Genomic DNA, 18,341 nt, shown 5'->3' with positions numbered 1-18,341 from the left:
TTGCCCTTTTTGGATTGCAACAGGGTTAGTACTACCTGTATACCGCTGTGGCAGGAACATTATTTAGTTCCTCTCTCTTTCTGTTTTTTCCCTTCTCTTTCTTCCCCTCATCTTTCCCTCCTCTCCTGCCTATGAGTTAATAGGTAATGAAGCACAACATAAAGTAATGATGTACATTAATTTAATAAGAAGTAGTACAGAATATACCCTCAACTGCCGGGTATACAAGCAGGGGTAATAACGACGGATGATTAGTTTGTTATTATGTATTGGCATATTCTTCTCACTAAAAAGATAACACACTAGGTGAAAGATGCACATTGCTATTCCCGCCTTAAAGAAAAAGCATATGGAAAAATGTTCTTTGTGTCTGCATTTTTGTTCACTGATTGTGGCAATATGATGTAAGACTGTTTACTGGAAAAGATAAATAAATTCTATTAAAAAAAAAGTATTTAAGCCTGTTAAAATGTTTTTTCATGAAAAAATGTTAAGATGTTTTTGATTTTGAAGTTAACAAACATTTCAACTGGGACTTAAAAAATAGTAAAGTCAAAATTTGATTTGTGGTTACATATTTACTGATGAATAATTATATCCCATACAACCAATAAAAACATCTCAGTACAGAAACATCAATTTTACCAAATAAAAATAGTAATAATAATAATAATAATAACAATAAATTAATGATATAATTAATTAAATATCCTCTTTTAGATGCAACAGTGGAAAGAATAGGTCATAGCAGATGGAATAGGTAATGTATTTATTTTTTTACCATAAATAACACACACAAAAAACTGCTTAACTACACCCATTACAGATTTCATCCATTCTTCCTAAAGTTTTTGCAAGAAACAAACCGATAAAAGTAAAGCAAGTTTTTATGGCAGCTTTAGGTGCTTATTATAATGTTTATTGACATGGTTATCCAATATTATAATAAATAATCCATGATGCTGTGTGCTTAACATACTGCTTGATTGGCCTTATATTATAAACATTTAGCATGTCAATGAACACCATAGGGTTTGTTTCCATGGAGCCTTAATTAGGTTTGCACGAGGTCGCAAACTGATAAATATGCTACGGTGAGCATATTTCCGCTTTAAAAAGAGACACATATGAAAAATACATATGTCAGAGTTCCTATACAAACCATTTCTTTAAACAGCATTGAAAACAGTCCTAACATATGTATTTTTCATATTTGTCCCTTCTTAAAGCAGCAGTATGGTCACCCTAGTTTTACCACAATATCCGTCTGCCGAAAATATTTTCAAGTCCCATAGAAAGTATTAGAAGCCGTTAAAGGTTAATTTACACTAGGTTTCAAATGAAAGCGCAAACCGTTAATACACTGTTGGAGGTTGTCAATACATTGAAAAAAATTACAATATTCAACTAGGTGCAAAAGAAAAAAGGAGCCTATTGCCATTTCAGTTTTAAAACTTGCAAATAGTTCAAGTATTTGAATGTAGATTAAAATTGTAATATGTAATATTTATTGTTGTCCCGTGTATAGGAATAGTTGCACTAATGTTCTTATGGAAATATCAGTATGTATTTACATATAAAAATATATGCAAGCACATATCTACAAAATTCAAATTAGACCGATACCTAGGGAGCAATACATACAACATATATTAATAGAGTGGACAAATATAATTATAATTAAAAAAAAGTATTTGCTTATAGTTAAAAAATATGTATTATAAATAAGTGTAACTTTGTTTTTGTTTCTCTTTAGAGGTGATCACAGATAAGGAGCGCAGATGCTAACGTATATTTTATAGGGTACGGTTAGGTTACCATAGCAACTAACTTGATTTTCAAGAAATCCGACATCGGATGGAAGCGTCAACACAGCATTAACTTACACCTAAATGAAAAAAGCGACTGCACACAATTCACAAAATATTTCAATGGAAACCTGGTACTAAAATTGAGCCGTAAACAGAGATGGCAGAAGCTCTGTTTATTCCAAGAAAATTGTTTCTGACAAGAGGTCATAATTTAAGGTTGGAGGAAAGGAGATTTAATCTCCTGCAATGGAAACGTTTTTTCACTGTAAGAGCAATACAATTGTGGAGGTAGTGAATGCCAATACCATAGATACATTTAAAAATAGTCTGGATAAATTTCTGTATATAAACAAAATTCATGGATATGATTGCTAGTATTAATTGAGTCACCTTTTAATGGGGTTATTTAAGCTTAACTGGAGCTTTTTGTAAGTATTTTAGATTTGTATAGGTTGAACTCAATGGACTTCAGTCTTTTTTCAACCTTATCTACTATGTTACTATGTATGTAAACTTCTTTTAGCGGTCAGCAACTTTGGTAGCTTACGGCTCCATTGTCTATGGTTGAATGGCAACAAGCCCTTAGTTAGCACCATATGTTCCTATGGGAACCCAACTTTGGCTTTTGCCATAGGAAATACTGTAGAACTCTTCTGAAGTACACAGAGGTGGGAAGCCCACATGTGATGCACTCAACTGCTTGTGGGATATAATGGCCATATAATATACTCTGACAATGATAGTCCTTTTATGAAAGCATTCATCCATAGCATATTATCATTTTTTGTACACTGCAGCTTGAATCTGCATATCCAATTCCCCTGGCTGAGTGGGCAGGTAGCTTAGTATGTGGGGAATTACTGCTGTTGCTGCAGGACTAAGCACAAAGGCAAAGACAAAGTGTTACTGGGGTGGTTATAGACCAATAAAGGGACATAAACCCCCCCCCAAAAAAAAATGATTCATATAGAACATAGAATTTTAAACAACTTTCCGAATTACTCCTATTATCAAATTTTCTTTGTTTTCTTGTTTTCTTTTCTTTGTTGAAAAGCAGAAAGGTAAGTTCAGGAGTGTGCATGTGTCTGCAGTACTATATGGCAGAAGGTTTGCAACAATGTTATAAATTAGCAAGAGCACTAGATGGCAGCACTATTTACTGTCATGTAGTGCTCAAGACATGTGCACTCTACATATCTGGATATCTCTTCAACAAAGAATAACAAGAGAAAAAATCAACAAGGGTGCAGGGAATACTTGTAGAAGACCTCATCTTTTTCTACTTATTCCTACTGTTATTTTACACCAGCTAAATCAAGGGTGCAGGGAATACTTGTAGAAGACCTCATCTTCTTCTACTTATTCCTACTGTTATTTTACACCAGCTAAATCAAGGGTGCAGGGAATACTTGTAGAAGACCTCATCTTCTTCTACTTATTCCTACTGTTATTTTACACCAGCTAAATCAAGGGTGCAGGGAATACTTGTAGAAGACCTCATCTTCTTCTACTTATTCCTACTGTTATTTTACACCAGCTAAATGAAGGGTGCAGGGAATACTTGTAGAAGACCTCACCTTCTTCTACTTATTCCTACTGTTATTTTACACCAGCTAAATCAAGGGTGCAGGGAATACTTGTAGAAGACCTCATCTTCTTCTACTTATTCCTACTGTTATTTTACACCAGCTAAATCAAGGGTGCAGGGAATACTTGTAGAAGACCTCATCTTCTTCTACTTAATCCTACTGTTATTTTACACCAGCTAAATCAAGGGTGCAGGGAATACTTGTAGAATACCTCATCTTCTTCTACTTATTCCTACTGTTATTTTACACCAGCTAAATCAAGGGTGCAGGGAATACTTGTAGAAGACCTCATCTTCTTCTACTTATTCCTACTGTTATTTTACACCAGCTAAATCAAGGGTGCTGTCATATCTCATGTACCATCATGGGTTAACTTTTCTGCCTCTGTTTCATTTCCCTCCTATAAAGGGGTTTTACCTATCCTCTATCATTGCTTGGTATTAGCTGTTATCTCCCAGCATCCTGCTGTTGCTAATCAAGCTCATCTGTTAACTCAGACTCCTGAAGTGTTCACTTTCCTGGCTACTCTCTCTCCCTTCTGGTTATCAGGAGATTGATTCTATTCTGAAAACGCTTACCTGAGGCTCAGAACCCTGAGCGTAACATCGGACCGCTCCTCTTCTAACAGCTGACTGGCGGGTGACGTCACCGACTGCCGCTTCACTCACACTTCCGTGTTCGCCAAGCTACTGAGGACAAGCTGTATTTCAACAGCAGCTACGAACTTGTAAACTACCTCCGCTCCCATCCTGAGCCGATTCTTAAACATATCCTTTACCACGCTTGAAATACCAAGCCAATAAAACAAGGCAAACAACTAAAGGCAGTAATGGATCCTGTGGAACTCTCAAATTATGTAGCATCTTTGGGGCAGAAAGTGGATCAGCTAAATCAGGGTCTTAGAGACCTACAGATTGAAAATCAGACCTTAAAATCCATAATTAAAGAAGGATTTATTCCTCCACAACAACACACAGAATCTGTTATAGAACCCCCAGTTTGCCCACCAGATAAATTCAGTGGAGACAGAAAAAATTTCAGACAATTTGTTAATGCTTGCACACTTTTTTTTACTTTAAAACCTAAAACCTTTTCTACTGAAAAAACTAAGGTTTTAACTATGATTTCCTATTTAAGAGGGGAACCTCGTGTTTGGGCAGATTCTCTATATGAGCAAAACAGTCCAATACTAAACTCTTTGGACAGTTTCCTTAACTCACTCTCATCCTTATATGAAGACCCACACAAACAAAGTACAGCAGAATTTAAACTTAGGAATCTAAAACAAAATAAAAAGGCTGTAGAGGATTATATTTCAGAGTTTAAGATTTGGCAATTAGATTCAGGTTGGAATTTAGTAACACTTCAGGAGTCTGAATTAACAGATGAGCTTGATTAGCAACAGCAGGATGCTGGGAGATCACAGCTAATACCAAGCAATGATAGAGGATAGGTAAAACCCCTTTATAGGAGGGAAATGAAACAGAGGCAGAAAAGTTAACCCATGATGGTACATGAGATATGACAGGTGCAGGGAATACTTGTAGAAGACCTCATCTTCTTCTACTTATTCCTACTGTTATTTTACACCAGCTAAATCAAGGGTGCAGGGAATACTTGTAGAAGACCTCATCTTCTTCTACTTATTCCTACTGTTATTTTACACCAGCTAAATCAAGGGTGCAGGGAATACTTGTAGAGTACTTCACCTTCTTCTACCTATTCCTTATGTTATTTCCATGAAATTCCCTTCTCTCACCTTTACCTCTTTCCTTGATATGAGTAGAGCACTGGACATATAAAATATACTACCTTGCAAAAATCTACCCAATGATGCAAAGCACAACCAGCTCCTCTAGAACCACAACTGCTTATACTTAAAATGTTTATTTAAAACATTTTTTATTATTTATTAGTACAGAATTAGTATTTGAACTATATTTCTCTAAATCCCATATACACAAACACACATTATATAGCTAAATGTATGTAGGCACCTATCACACTTACATAAGCTTGTTGGATGTGCCATTACAAAACCATGGGTATTACTATCAATTTAGCACCCCTTTGCAGTTATGACAACAGCCACCACTCTTCTGGAAAGGCATTCCACAAGATTTTGGAGCATGTCTATATTCATGCCCATTTAGCCTAAAGAGAATTTGTGAGGTCAGGCACATCCCCAGGGTGTTCAATGAAGTTGAAGACAGGGCTCTGTGCAGACCACTGAAGATCATCCACACCAGACTCCTTAAACCATGTCTTCATGGGCCTTGCTTAGTAAACAGGGGCATAGCCTTGCTGGAACAGAAAAAGGACCTTCTTTGCACAGTTGCCACAAAGTTGGAAGCAGTAAATCATCTAAAATGCCTGGGAAGGCGTTCTACAAGATTTTGGAGTGTGTATGTATGAATTTGTGCCCATTCAGCCAAAAGAGCATTTGTAAAGTCAAGTATTGATGTTGAATAAAAGGTCTTGCTCACAACTGGCATTCTAATCAAGGGTGTTCAATGGGGTTAAGGTCAGGGTTTTGTGCAGGCTATTCAAGATCCTCTACATCAGACTTGGTAAACCATGTCTTAATGGACCTTACTTTGTGCACAGGGACACAGTAATGCTGGAAAAAAGGACCTTTTTCCAAACAATTGCCACACAGTGGGAAGCATCAAATTGTCTAAAATTACTTTGTATCCAGATGCATTAAGAGGAACCTTCACTGGAACTAAGGGGCCTATTCCAAACACTAAAAACAGCCCCAGAGCAGGAGGAGTAATAATGATCCCTCCTTCACCAAACTTTACAGTAGGCACTATGTATTATAGTGAGCAGCATTCACCACACAGAGATTCTTCCATATCAGACTTCCAGATTATGAAGTTTGATTCATCACTACAGACAAACAGTTCCCACTTCTCCGGAGTCCAGTGGTAATGTGCTTTACACCATTCTAGGTGACTTTACCATGGCACATGTTGCTGTATGGCTTGTGTCCAACTGCTTGGCCATGGAAACACATTTCATGAATCTGCCGATGCACAGTTCTTGCACTAATGTTGCTTCCAAAAGCAGTTTGGAACTCTGTAGTGAGTTATGCTATATATGATAGGCAACTTTTACGTGCTACTCTTTTCAGCACTCCACAGCCTCTCTCTGTGAGTTTGTGTGGTCAACCACTTTGTAGCTGGGCTGTTGCTGGTGTTATATGCTTCCACTTCACAATAATAGCACTTATGGTTAATAGCACTTATATATATCTCAATGTAAATATTTGCATAGGAAATTAGCACATCTAGGCAAGAATCCCAGCTAGCTTTTCCCCAGAAATAACTCATATACACTGTTACCAATGCACAAGAGAATTCTGGGTAAGTTATGCAAATTAGATATGCAAATTCTCTTTTTTTTTGTGCTAAACTGAGAATTTGCATATCTAATAATAATTGCATAACTTACCTAGAATTCTCTTGTGCATGTGCTAATTTCCTATGCAAATATTTTTTACATTGATTTAATTTTGAGACATGGAGGATTTTAATTTCAGTTTTTTATCTCCCCCCATAATTTTAATGATTTTTTTTAATATATATATATATATATATATATATATATATATATATATATATATATATATATATATATATATATACATACATGCATACAGAGAGAGAGAAAGAGAGAAACAGAGAGAAAGAGAGAAATAGAGAGAAACAGAGAAACAGAGAGAAAGAGAGAAACAGAGAGAAAGAGAGAAACAGAGAGAAAGAGAGAAACAGAGAAATATGGATATAGCTAGAATAGATAGATAGATAGATAGATAGATAGATAGATAGATAGATAGATAGACCGTATATATAGGGATTTAAATTTCCACTAGTCCCAGATGAGTAAGAAACTGCAATGGGTGAGTAAAAAGTGTGTAGTAACTTTTAACTCCTAGTAACTAGTAACTTTTCCCCTCTGGACTAGTAACTTTTCTCCCCTGACTAATAAAGTGGTAGCACTTTACAGAAATTACTTGTCATCTAGAAAATCCAATTTCACTTTCTACCTTTCATGGTTTTGGAGGTCCGACTCCTTTTTGCTCTGCTTACTTCTGAGTAAAACATGTTATCTAATGTGATAGCAGTTCCAAAAGAAAGATTCCAGGCCTTTCCCATCCAAGTTACAGCTTGCTATACATACGCTAGTGCTGACTTTCATTTTTTCTGTACATAAAAGGATAAAGATAATTTAATAGGCGATGAAGCCTGTAGCGATACATTACAAAATATTAAAAAGTTTTCTAAAATCACAGATAGGGCTATAAATGATAAGCGCTGTACAGTCATTGCTACTTGAGAAAGTGTAGTCTTTCATTGTTGACAATTGTTTTCTGTTCCCCAGAAGCAGACAATACTCTATTTATTACGGATTTAGATCTTTCTAGTATTAAATGGGACAATGAAAATTCCTACAATGACATGGAGCTGGCTAGACAGTATTGCTGTCAGCAGCTGCAAATTCAGTCCTTATGTTCCATGAAAATTCCCCAAAAAAACATAATGACCCAGCTATTTTTAAGTACTATTCCAGCAAGTCTTTTCCTAATAAGATCAAAATCATTAGCACTCCTTGTCATATGTTAATGTTTTTAGTTCAATTTTAAAATAACTTACAGCAGAGATATTTTAGCTAAAATACTAGCTGCTCTAAGCCCTTTAACTACTGTACCTTGTACAAGTAATAATCCCATCATTAGTTTCATAACTAAAGTGCAATTTCATTGGCAAACATCTATTTAAAAATAAATAAAAGCTAACAGCATAAATTGGATGAGAACCTGTGATAAAGATATACAGTAATTCTGTCAACTGTATAATAAACGCAATGTGCTAGGCAGTATAAAGCACAAAGCTGCTGGGAGGATTATTGGATGAGGTGAAGAGGACAATTCATGACTAAGTTATTTTAACTTCAGGTCATCTTAACCCTTTCTCTGCTAAGCCTTTTTTCACCCCAGTGCTGAGCCAATTTTGATCTTTTTTTGCTACCTACATTTAAATCCTATTGTGTAAGTCAAATTTCAGTTAGTAACCCACACAAATTATATTATTGTTTTTTTTCAGCAGGCCCAATAGATACATAATATACTAATATACTATTATTATATTTATAATTCATTGCATGTGAGAAAGCTGTGGCAAAAACTGTTAAAAAAATAGATTTTAGTAAATAATATTGAACAGTGACCACTGCTGTTACTTTGATCAATTTACTAAATTGTCATAGAGAGTAGCCATATGTAAATTAGGGGCTTATACAGGCTTTTGGGGGCTATAATATAAATCAGAGAGGCCCTATTCTGCAGTGCAGAAATAAACACACTTTGTGTTTTCTTGCAAGGTGTTCACTGTTACTGCAGTGATCATTTGACTATACAGACAAAGTTTGTATCTTTTTTTGAGATAGCGACTTGTCTACTAGAAAATATAGTTTATTAGGGTTCTCTAGATATATTATTTTAATTGCACATATAGGGCTAGATTACAAGTGGAGCGCTAATTTAATGTACGCCCGTAAAGGAGCAAATTTCACCAGAAATGCTTGTGCAATGCCGCCCCCTGCAACCGCTATCAGGGGGTGTCAATCATCCCGATCGGATACAATATGATTGCTGTCCCCCACCTCAGAGGTGGCGGAGAAGTTAAGGAGCAGTGGTCTTACGACCGCTGATTCTTAACTTATGTTTCAGGCGGAACTGAAACTTCGGGGTAGATTGCAGCATCCGCTGCTTAATAAATCTACCCCTATGTGTCAGATCTACCATAATTTTACAAAAACAAAAACCTCCTAATCTCTATTCTCACCTCACTGTATCAACTTCTGCCTTTTTTTTTACCTTTCTCTAAATTATAGGAATATGGTATCAGTCTTGAGAAAACCCTTTTAAAACGAATGTAATTTGTTAGTCCACCAAAAAAAGTGTTACTACTTACTGTAATCCTATATATTTATGCCATTAAGGGAAGGTGGTTGGGGGCAGTTACCTAATACCTGCTATGAAAGTGTAATGTGTTTTAGGACATCTCACCATTTGTGTATAACATGTGTAATGTAGGTATAGCGATACGCACTGTTGGCTAGTTGCCAAGATGCCAGGCAGCACTGTAAAATGTCAGTGTTCAGTTTGTGATAGATGCAAACATTAAAACTACCTTTTATAATCAGCATACAGATGCTTTATCTAACTTCCTTTTAATCCTCTTGATCAAATCCCAATATTATTATTTTTTAATATAAATGTACCAGGTGACATAGATACGGCTGTTACATCAATTTAATTATACTCCCAATCAGGTTCTGCTATTGAGTTCTCTGCTTGTATTACAAGAACGTCTTTTTCTTGGATCGTTTTTCTGGTTACCTTATCAAGGTGTAGTAATTCTGTTGCTCAGTCTCTATTTTGCCAAGTAAACTTCTTTTTAAACTAATATACCTTTATCAAATCTTTAAACAGTCAGAGGTAAAGAGGTTATAGCTTCTATACATAATATTTTCATCCATAACATTTAGGCATACCGCAGAGATTATGCTATAATTGTATCAGTTTTATTTAGTCCATTATTTCATTCAAATTTTATTATTGACAATGTCTCGTAAAAAACACTGTCTTAGACAATTGACTACAAGTTTCTTTGTTAAAGGGAGATGAAACCCAAAATGTTTATTTCATGATTCAGATAGAGAATACAATTTTAAACAACTTTCCAATTTACTGCTATTATTTAATTTGCTTAATTCTTCAGATATCCTTTGTTAAAGGAGCCAATCACACAAGGTATCTATGTGCAGTCACCAATCAGCAGCTACTGAGCCTATTTAGATATGCGTTTCAACAAAGGATATCAAGAAAATGAAGCAAATTACATAGAAGAAAATTGGAAAGTTGATTTAAATTGCATGCTCTTTCGAAATCATGAAATAAATAGTATGGGTTTCATGTCCCTTTAAGCTAGCCAACTTTTAGCCTTTAGTAAGAGTTGTAGCTGTAAATTAAGTTAAAGGGACATAAAAGTACAAAAAGAAAATATTCTGATTTTATTCTGAATTTATTATTGCACTATTTTTTGCATATAATTGTGCTTAACCCCTGTAAATTATTGAAGTCAAAGCATACCTAGATATCCTCCATAGCATCAATGCACTACTGTAAATCAGCTGACCACATCTGGTGAGCCAATGACAAGACATATATGTGGATAGCCACAAATTACCAGCTAGCTCTCAGTAGTGTATTTGCTGATATTGAGCCTATCTGGCTATGCTTTTTTAACAAAAGATACCAAGAGAACTAAGTAAATGATAATACAAGTTAACTGAAAAGTATCTAAAACTACATGCTATATCTGAACCACCATGTATGTGTTTCTTTAAAAAGGTTTAAAGGGCCACTAAACCCAAAATCTTTCTTTCATGATTCAGATAGAGAATACAAATTTAAACAACATTACAATTTACTTCTATTATTTATTTTGTTTCATTTTTTAGATATCCTTAGTTGAAGAAAAAGCAATGCACATGGGTGAGCCAATCACATGAGACTTCTATATGCAGCAACCAATCAGCAGCTACTGAGCATATTCAGCAAAGAATATCAAGAGAAAAAAACTTATTAGATAATAGAAGTAAATTAGAAAGATGTTTAAAATTGCATTCTCTTTCTAAATCATGAAAGAAAAAATGTGGGTTTAATGTCTCTTTAACGAGTCAGTCCCTTTCATCAAGCTACCAGTATGCAAGCAGAGACCTAGTAATTCTAGCCTGATTGTGTCAGACCTCTGTTGAAAATGACCTAAAGGCAAATAATCCTACCTCTGATGTCCACCATGTTTGACAATTTTGCACACAATTTGCTGCCAGTTTGTCACACATTCCATTTTACTACATATGACTGGCTACTTTCTATGTCTGTGTTGTTGTTCCTGTCCCATCTTGTCTTATTTATTTTTTGCCTCTGGACTTTCCTTTGAAATTTTATTTTTCAGTGTACTTTTTCAGTGTTGTTAGCCAGCCAGAGCCACCACTAGAAATGTTGGGGCCCCTTCCTAGACCATTGATCAGGGCCCCTCCTCCTTTGACCTGTGCAAATGTTTAAAAGTAATAACACATACACAGAAAACACACTGAAACTCAGACACACTCATACACACAAATACACTCACACAGACACACTCACTTACACTGTGAAACACACACATGAATACAGACATGCACATAGACACACACACTCTGACACACAGACATACACTCTGAAACAGTGGCACACACTCTGGGACTCTGAAACACTACACACACTCTGAAACATTCACACAGACACACTGACACACAAACTCACTGACAAACACTCTGAGACACACAGACAGACAGACACACACATACACACATACAGAAACACACACACAGAGACACACTAACACACACACATACTCACAGACACACTAACACAGAGACAGACATAATGACACAGACAGATACAATGACAGGCCCACTGACGCATACTCACCGATTCTGATGCACTCACACATGCAGACACACTCACACATACTGACACACAAATAAGCTAAACGGACACAGAGGGAAATTTGCATGGATTCCGTCTATAAAGCATATTACACAATAATCCTAATTATATATACTTTCCCATTCTGAAGCAAATATCTGCCACTACTCCTTTACAGCACACACAGAAGCTATAACACAAGTTTGCCCTGAATTCTAACAGGGAACGATCATCTCTCACTGCAGCCTTCCAGCAGCCCTCCAGAAGTCCAGAAATGGGGGGGGATTATCTAAACCTCTCCAGGTCATATGTGTTTTTTCACGCAGACCATCACAAGGGCTGCCCTGGTGGAATTATCTTTAAAAAGGGGCAGTCCCTGTGAGTGGCGAGATGTTTCCTATTGAAATTAATGGAGCTTGCTGGAAAAGGAAACTTCACAGTGTAGGGAAAAATTAGCAGTGAGGAGTGGGCACCCTTTAAAAATTAATTCCTGCAGCCAAATTAGCCAATATAAAACACATTACACTGGTTTCTGCATATAGCATCTTATAATCGCCTATATTTTCATATACATGTGTTTTTCTAATATGGCTATAAGTATTTTGAGAAAAGCTCGCCACCATAAAGTTTCTTCAGTATCCAGTTGTGCTAACACGACAAGTGCAAATTTAGATTGCTCTCAGCGGTATGTGTTTATTTTCAACTTGTAATACATGCACAAGTAAGCAAGGTTGCAATATTATAATATCGCACCCGTGCTAATGTTAGCGCACCACTTGTGACCTAGCCCCATGTATGTATACTTTTAACCTTGAAAAGTCAACAGAGCAGAAAAAAAACAAAGAACAACAGCTCATTTACACTAATAAGTATCCCTTATATTTACTGAGAGATCAAGAGGCATAACTAGAATTGAAGTGAAGTGAAGTGAATTTGATACATTTCTTTTTTTTCTTTTTTTTTACATTTAACACAGAAAAAAAGATGTGAATTAGATTACATGTCTGCAAAAGGAGGTACCCTGTGCCCACAGTCTGTGAGATGGTCTGACCCCCTATTACTGTATATAGTGACACTGTTTAACCCACCAGTACTGTATATAGTGAGTTAGTGACACAGTCTGTAATCTGCCAGTGAGATGGCTAGCCTGACCCTACCCGCCCCAGTACTTTATAAAGTGACCACAGAAGTCTGTGACATGGTCCAGCCCCCCTGTACTGTATATAGTGGTACTGTATAGTGACACTGTTTACCCCCTATGGTCTGAAATTTGCTGGTTCCACAAATATAAACACACACACACATACATGCATAAATACACACGCAGTCACATACATACATACATACACACACACACATAAACACCAATGGGTAAAACAGAAACACTAACCCCTGTAGTCAGAGACAGAGACACTAGTGAAGCATCACATCACACTCACATGATATTATTGCAGGCAGTGGCAGGTCAATGTTTTTTATTGCGACCGTGCCCTCGGGTGCCCTGTTGCAGTTGTGAACCTCTGCACCCCCTGTAGTTCTGCCCCTGGTGAGATCTATGAGCAAATGAAAGTTATAACTGCATGAACCCTCTTATTTATATTTATGGTGGCACATGCATTATTATGGTTAGGAGGAAGAATAGGGCTTCTAACACTCAGATAGTAGCACAAATGCTGAACCCCTCACTATGATCACCTGGTAGCATCCCGGGTCCGTAATAGAAGGGACATTGAAAGTTGGAGCCTTAAATGTTTCAGTTTCCCCTTGCACACATATTACTGTTGGTGGTAGTGATGTCGCGAATAGTTCGCCGGCGAATAGTTCCCGGCGAACATAGCTTGTTTGCGTTCGCCGCGGCGGGCGAACATATTCGATGTTCGGTCCGCCCCCTATTCATCATCATTGAGTAAACTTTGATCCTGTACCTCACAGTTAGCAGACACATTCCAGCCAATCAGTAGCAGACCCTCCCTCCCAGACCTTCCCACCTCCTGGACAGCATCCATTTTAGATTCATTCGGAAGCTGTATTCTTAGTGAGAGGAGGGACAGTGTAGCTGCTGCTGATTTAATAGGGAAATCGATAGCTAGGCTAGTGTATTCAGTGTCCACTACAGTCCTGAAAGACTCATCTGATCTCTGCTGTAAGGACACTACCCCAAAAAGCCCTTTTTAGGACTAGAACATCAGTCTGCTTTTTTTTTCCCTGTGTAATCTAATTGCAGTTGCCTGCCTGCAAGCATGTGTGTCAGGCTCACAGCGTATACTGTGGCCACTTGCCTAGTGCCACCACTCATATCTGGTGTAACAGTAGTGTACATTTAAAAAAACAACACTTTTTTGACTGTGAAATAATAGCAGACAGCTGCCAGTACCCAAGATGGCCGCCAATAAGGCAGATTGGGAGGGTTAGAGAGCTGTTTTGGGGGGGATCAGGGAGGTTGGTGGCTAAGGGGGGATGCTACACCACAGCATATGTAAATATGCTAAAAAAAAATAAAAAAACTATTTAAAAACCTTTTATTTTAGTTCTGGCAGACTTTCTGCCAGTACTTAAGATGGCGGGGACAATTGTGGGGTGGGGAGGGAAGGGAGCTGTTTGGGAGGGATCAGGGGGTCTGATGTGTCAGGTGGGAGGCTGATCTCTATACTAAAGCTAAAATTAACCCTGCAAGCTCCCTACAAACTACCTAATTAACCCCTTCACTGCTAGCCATAATACATGTGTGATGCACAGCAGCATTTAGCGGCCTTATAATTACCAGAAAGCAACGCCAAAGTCATATATGTCTGCTATTTCTGAACAAAAGGGACCCCAGAGAAGCATTTACTACCATTTGTGCCATAATTGCACAAGCTGTTTGTAAATAATTTCAGTGAGAAACCTAAAATTGCGAAAAAAATTAAGTTTTTTTTAAATTTGATCGCATATGGCGGTGAAATGGTGGCATTAAATAAACCAAAATTGGCCTAGATCAATACTTTGGGTTGTCTACTACACTACACTTAAGCTAAAATTAATTCTACAAGCTCCCTACATGCTCCCTAATGAACCCCTTCACTGCTGGGCATAATACACGTGTGGTGTGCAGTGGCATTTAGCAGCCTTCTAATTACCAAAAAGCAACGCCAAAGCCATATAAGTCTGCTATTTCTGAACAAAGGGGATCCCAGAGAAGCATTTACAACCATTTATGCCATAATTGCATAAGTTGTTTGTAAATAATTTCTGTGAGAAACCTAAAGTTTGTGAAAAAGTGAACATTTTTTATTATTTGATCGCATTTGGCGGTGAAATGGTGGCATTAAATATACCAAAATGGGCCTAGATCAATACTTTGGGTTGTCTACTACACTACACTTAAGGTAAAATTAACTCTTCAAGCTCCCTACATGCTCCCTAATTAACCCCTTCACTGCTGGGCATGAAACACGTTTGGTGCGCAGTGGCATTTAGCAGCCTTCTAATTACCAAAAAGCAACACCAAAGCCATATAAGTCTGCTATTTCTGAACAAAGGGGATCCCAGAGAAGCATTTACAACAATTTATGCCATAATTGCATAAGTTGTTTTTAAATAATTTCTGTGAGAAACCTAAAGTTTGTGAAAAAGTGAACAATTTTTTTTTTATTTGATCGCATTTGGCGGTGAAATGGTGGCATGAAATATACCAAAATGGGCATAGATCAATACTTTGCGATGTCTTCTAAAAAAAAATATATACATGTCAAGGGATATTCAGGTATTCCTGACAGATATCAGGGTTCCAATGTAACTAGCGCTCATTTTGAAAAAAGTGGTTTTGAAATAGCAAAGTGCTTCTTGTATTTATTTCCCTATAACTTGCAAAAAAAGCAAAGAACATGTTAACATTGGGTATTTCTAAACTCAGGACAAAATTTAGAAACTATTTAGCATGGTTGTTTTTTGGTGGTTGTAGATGTGTAACAGATTTTGGGGGTCAAAGTTAGACAAAGTGTGTTTTTTCCATTTTTTCCTCATATTTTATAATGTTAGGTGATTTATGCCCTTTATGGATTAAAAACAGACTCTGCATCAACTATGTAATTCTCCATGGGAGTTTTGCCATGGATCCCCCTCCGGCATGCCACAGTCCAGGTGTTAGTCCCCTTGAAACAACTTTTCCATCACTATTGTGGCCAGAAAGAGTCCCTGTGGGTTTTAAAATTCGCCTGCCTATTGAAGTCTATGGCGGTTCGCCCGGTTCGCCCGTTCGCGAACATTTGCGGAAGTTTGCGTTCTCCATTCGCGAACAGAAAATTTTATGTTTGCGACATCACTATTGGTGGACTGTAGGCTGCCTCTTGGGATGTCTTGATTGGTATAGTGTATGTGCTTGATACCTCTCCTTTTGCTGCTTGCAGCAGGATAGGGAGGGGGCTATGTTGGGGGATTCAAACCAGGGTGCCAGAGCTCTGTTCTAATGGGCAAATGACCACCAGAAGGTAGCGGTCTGACAGTAGTGCTAAAACTTAGTGTAGTAAATTTATTTCAAATGTAATTACTCGCACGCTGCCTGTAATATTTTACTGGCACACCCAAAAATTAAGGAGTTTGGATTTACTACATAAAATAACCCCCTCTGTATATTCTATAGTATAGTGAACATTAAAGAAACAGTATGTTCACTGTGTATGACAGGCAATCTTTACCCTTTACCAGCAATATTGTAGAAGAAAACACTCCATAGTATTTTAATGTATAAATAGAATACCATTTAATTCAGTTTGTGCTGGCTAACTACAGACTGCTTACCTTACTTTGCAATCTGCTGCACAAACTTCCCACTGAGAATAACACGGCACCTTCTATGACCTGTTCTCTTACTCTTCTGGGGGTAATGGGAGACTGGCTGATCAAGATGCATTACATCACTCTGTCATCTAGTTTTCTGTTTATTACCATATTTGATACCAGTCATCAAAGATAAGCAGGGGAATTCAATAGTTCTAATGAACCCTGCTGGCTTTGATGAGTCCTGAGCCACATGACCTGGCTGCCAAATACCATATTGTAGTGATGCATTGACCACTAACTTTAATAAAGAAAATAAATGTTTTAAAAATGATTATATTTTCATATGAATTGTTTTTAGATTGTCATATATGGGTTTCCTTATCTTCTAGCGACAAATAGGATATTAAAGAGTGAGAGACAGCTAACAGTTGGCGAAGCCAGAGAAGAGTAGAGAACAACACAGGCTCCCTGACAGTTTTATAAGGGGGTCAGAATTAACTATAAGGTTTCTGCTTTTACATAAGGAAAACCTGTTTATACATAAACAGATTAAAATCCTTTCAATAAGGGTGGTGAGTGAAAGTATATAGAAGCTAATAGTTATTCAATTACCCTTTTTATTTAGTTAAATATTTTGGCAGTAACCAATCTTTTATAAGCCATTCATCAGTTCAGCATGCTGGAACGCCACAACACTAACTTAGGGCTAGATTTATCATAGCTGAGGAGTACAGGGGCACGTATACGCGCCCCTGTACGCCTCAGCTCGCATGTGGCGGGGCGAAATTACCCGTAGGTAATTAACATTGCACACGAGCGCAATTTTGCGCTCGCATGCAATCCCGCCCCCTGCCCGCGCACAGCCAATTACGCGCGAGCAGGAGCTGTCAATCTCCTCGGTCGGACTTGACCGAGGAGATTGAATTTCACACCTTAGAGGTGGCGAAGAGCTTAGGGAAGCAGCGGTCTGGTGACCGCTGCTTGATAAATCCCGGCGAGCAAGTTCTTGTGAGAACTTGCTGCCGTAGGGGCTTTATAAATCTAGCCCTTAGTATTGACACCTTTCAACTAGTCCAAACCATCATAAAACACTTTTTGCACAATGTGTCTTACTATTTTTCTAAAAGTCGACATTTTGCAAAATCTTATCTCTACTGAAAACTGATATTAAAGGGACACTCAAATCAAAATTAAACTTTCATGATTCAGAAAGAGCAGCAATTTAAAAAAAAAAAAATCAATTTACTTCCATTAACAAAATGTATAGTCTTTTTATATTTACACTTTTTTAGTCACAGTCCAGCTCCTATTGAGCATGTGCAAGAATTCACAGAATATACATATATATATACTGTATATATTATGCATTTGTGATTGGCTGATGCCTGTCACATGATACAGGAGTGAAAACAGACATAACTTTAAAATTTGTCCCCAAAAAAATCTACTACTCATTTGAAGTTCAGACTAATGCTATTGCATTGTCTTTTTATCATGTATTTATAAATTTTGTAAATCTACTGTATTTAAATAAATCTACTGTATTATCTACTGTATTATTGTAAAGCTACTGTATTATTAAAATAAATAATAATAATAATAATAATAATAATATTTACAGGTCCTTTAACCATTGTATGG

The 18,341-nt window shown here is 37.1% G+C and overlaps 1 protein-coding gene across 1 annotated transcript in view; it reads right to left on the bottom strand.

The window, feature by feature from the left end:
• The window catches only part of ANO2 (anoctamin 2), an 850,080-nt gene that overhangs the window by 783,582 nt on the left and 48,157 nt on the right, over window positions 1–18,341 (bottom strand). The window lies entirely within an intron of this gene.

The sequence above is a fragment of the Bombina bombina genome, chromosome 6, assembly GCF_027579735.1.
Source record: "Bombina bombina isolate aBomBom1 chromosome 6, aBomBom1.pri, whole genome shotgun sequence".
Classification (NCBI taxonomy): Eukaryota; Metazoa; Chordata; class Amphibia; order Anura; family Bombinatoridae; genus Bombina; species Bombina bombina.
Note: the sequence above shows the minus strand (reverse complement) of the source record. Positions and strands in the feature narration are given on the sequence as shown.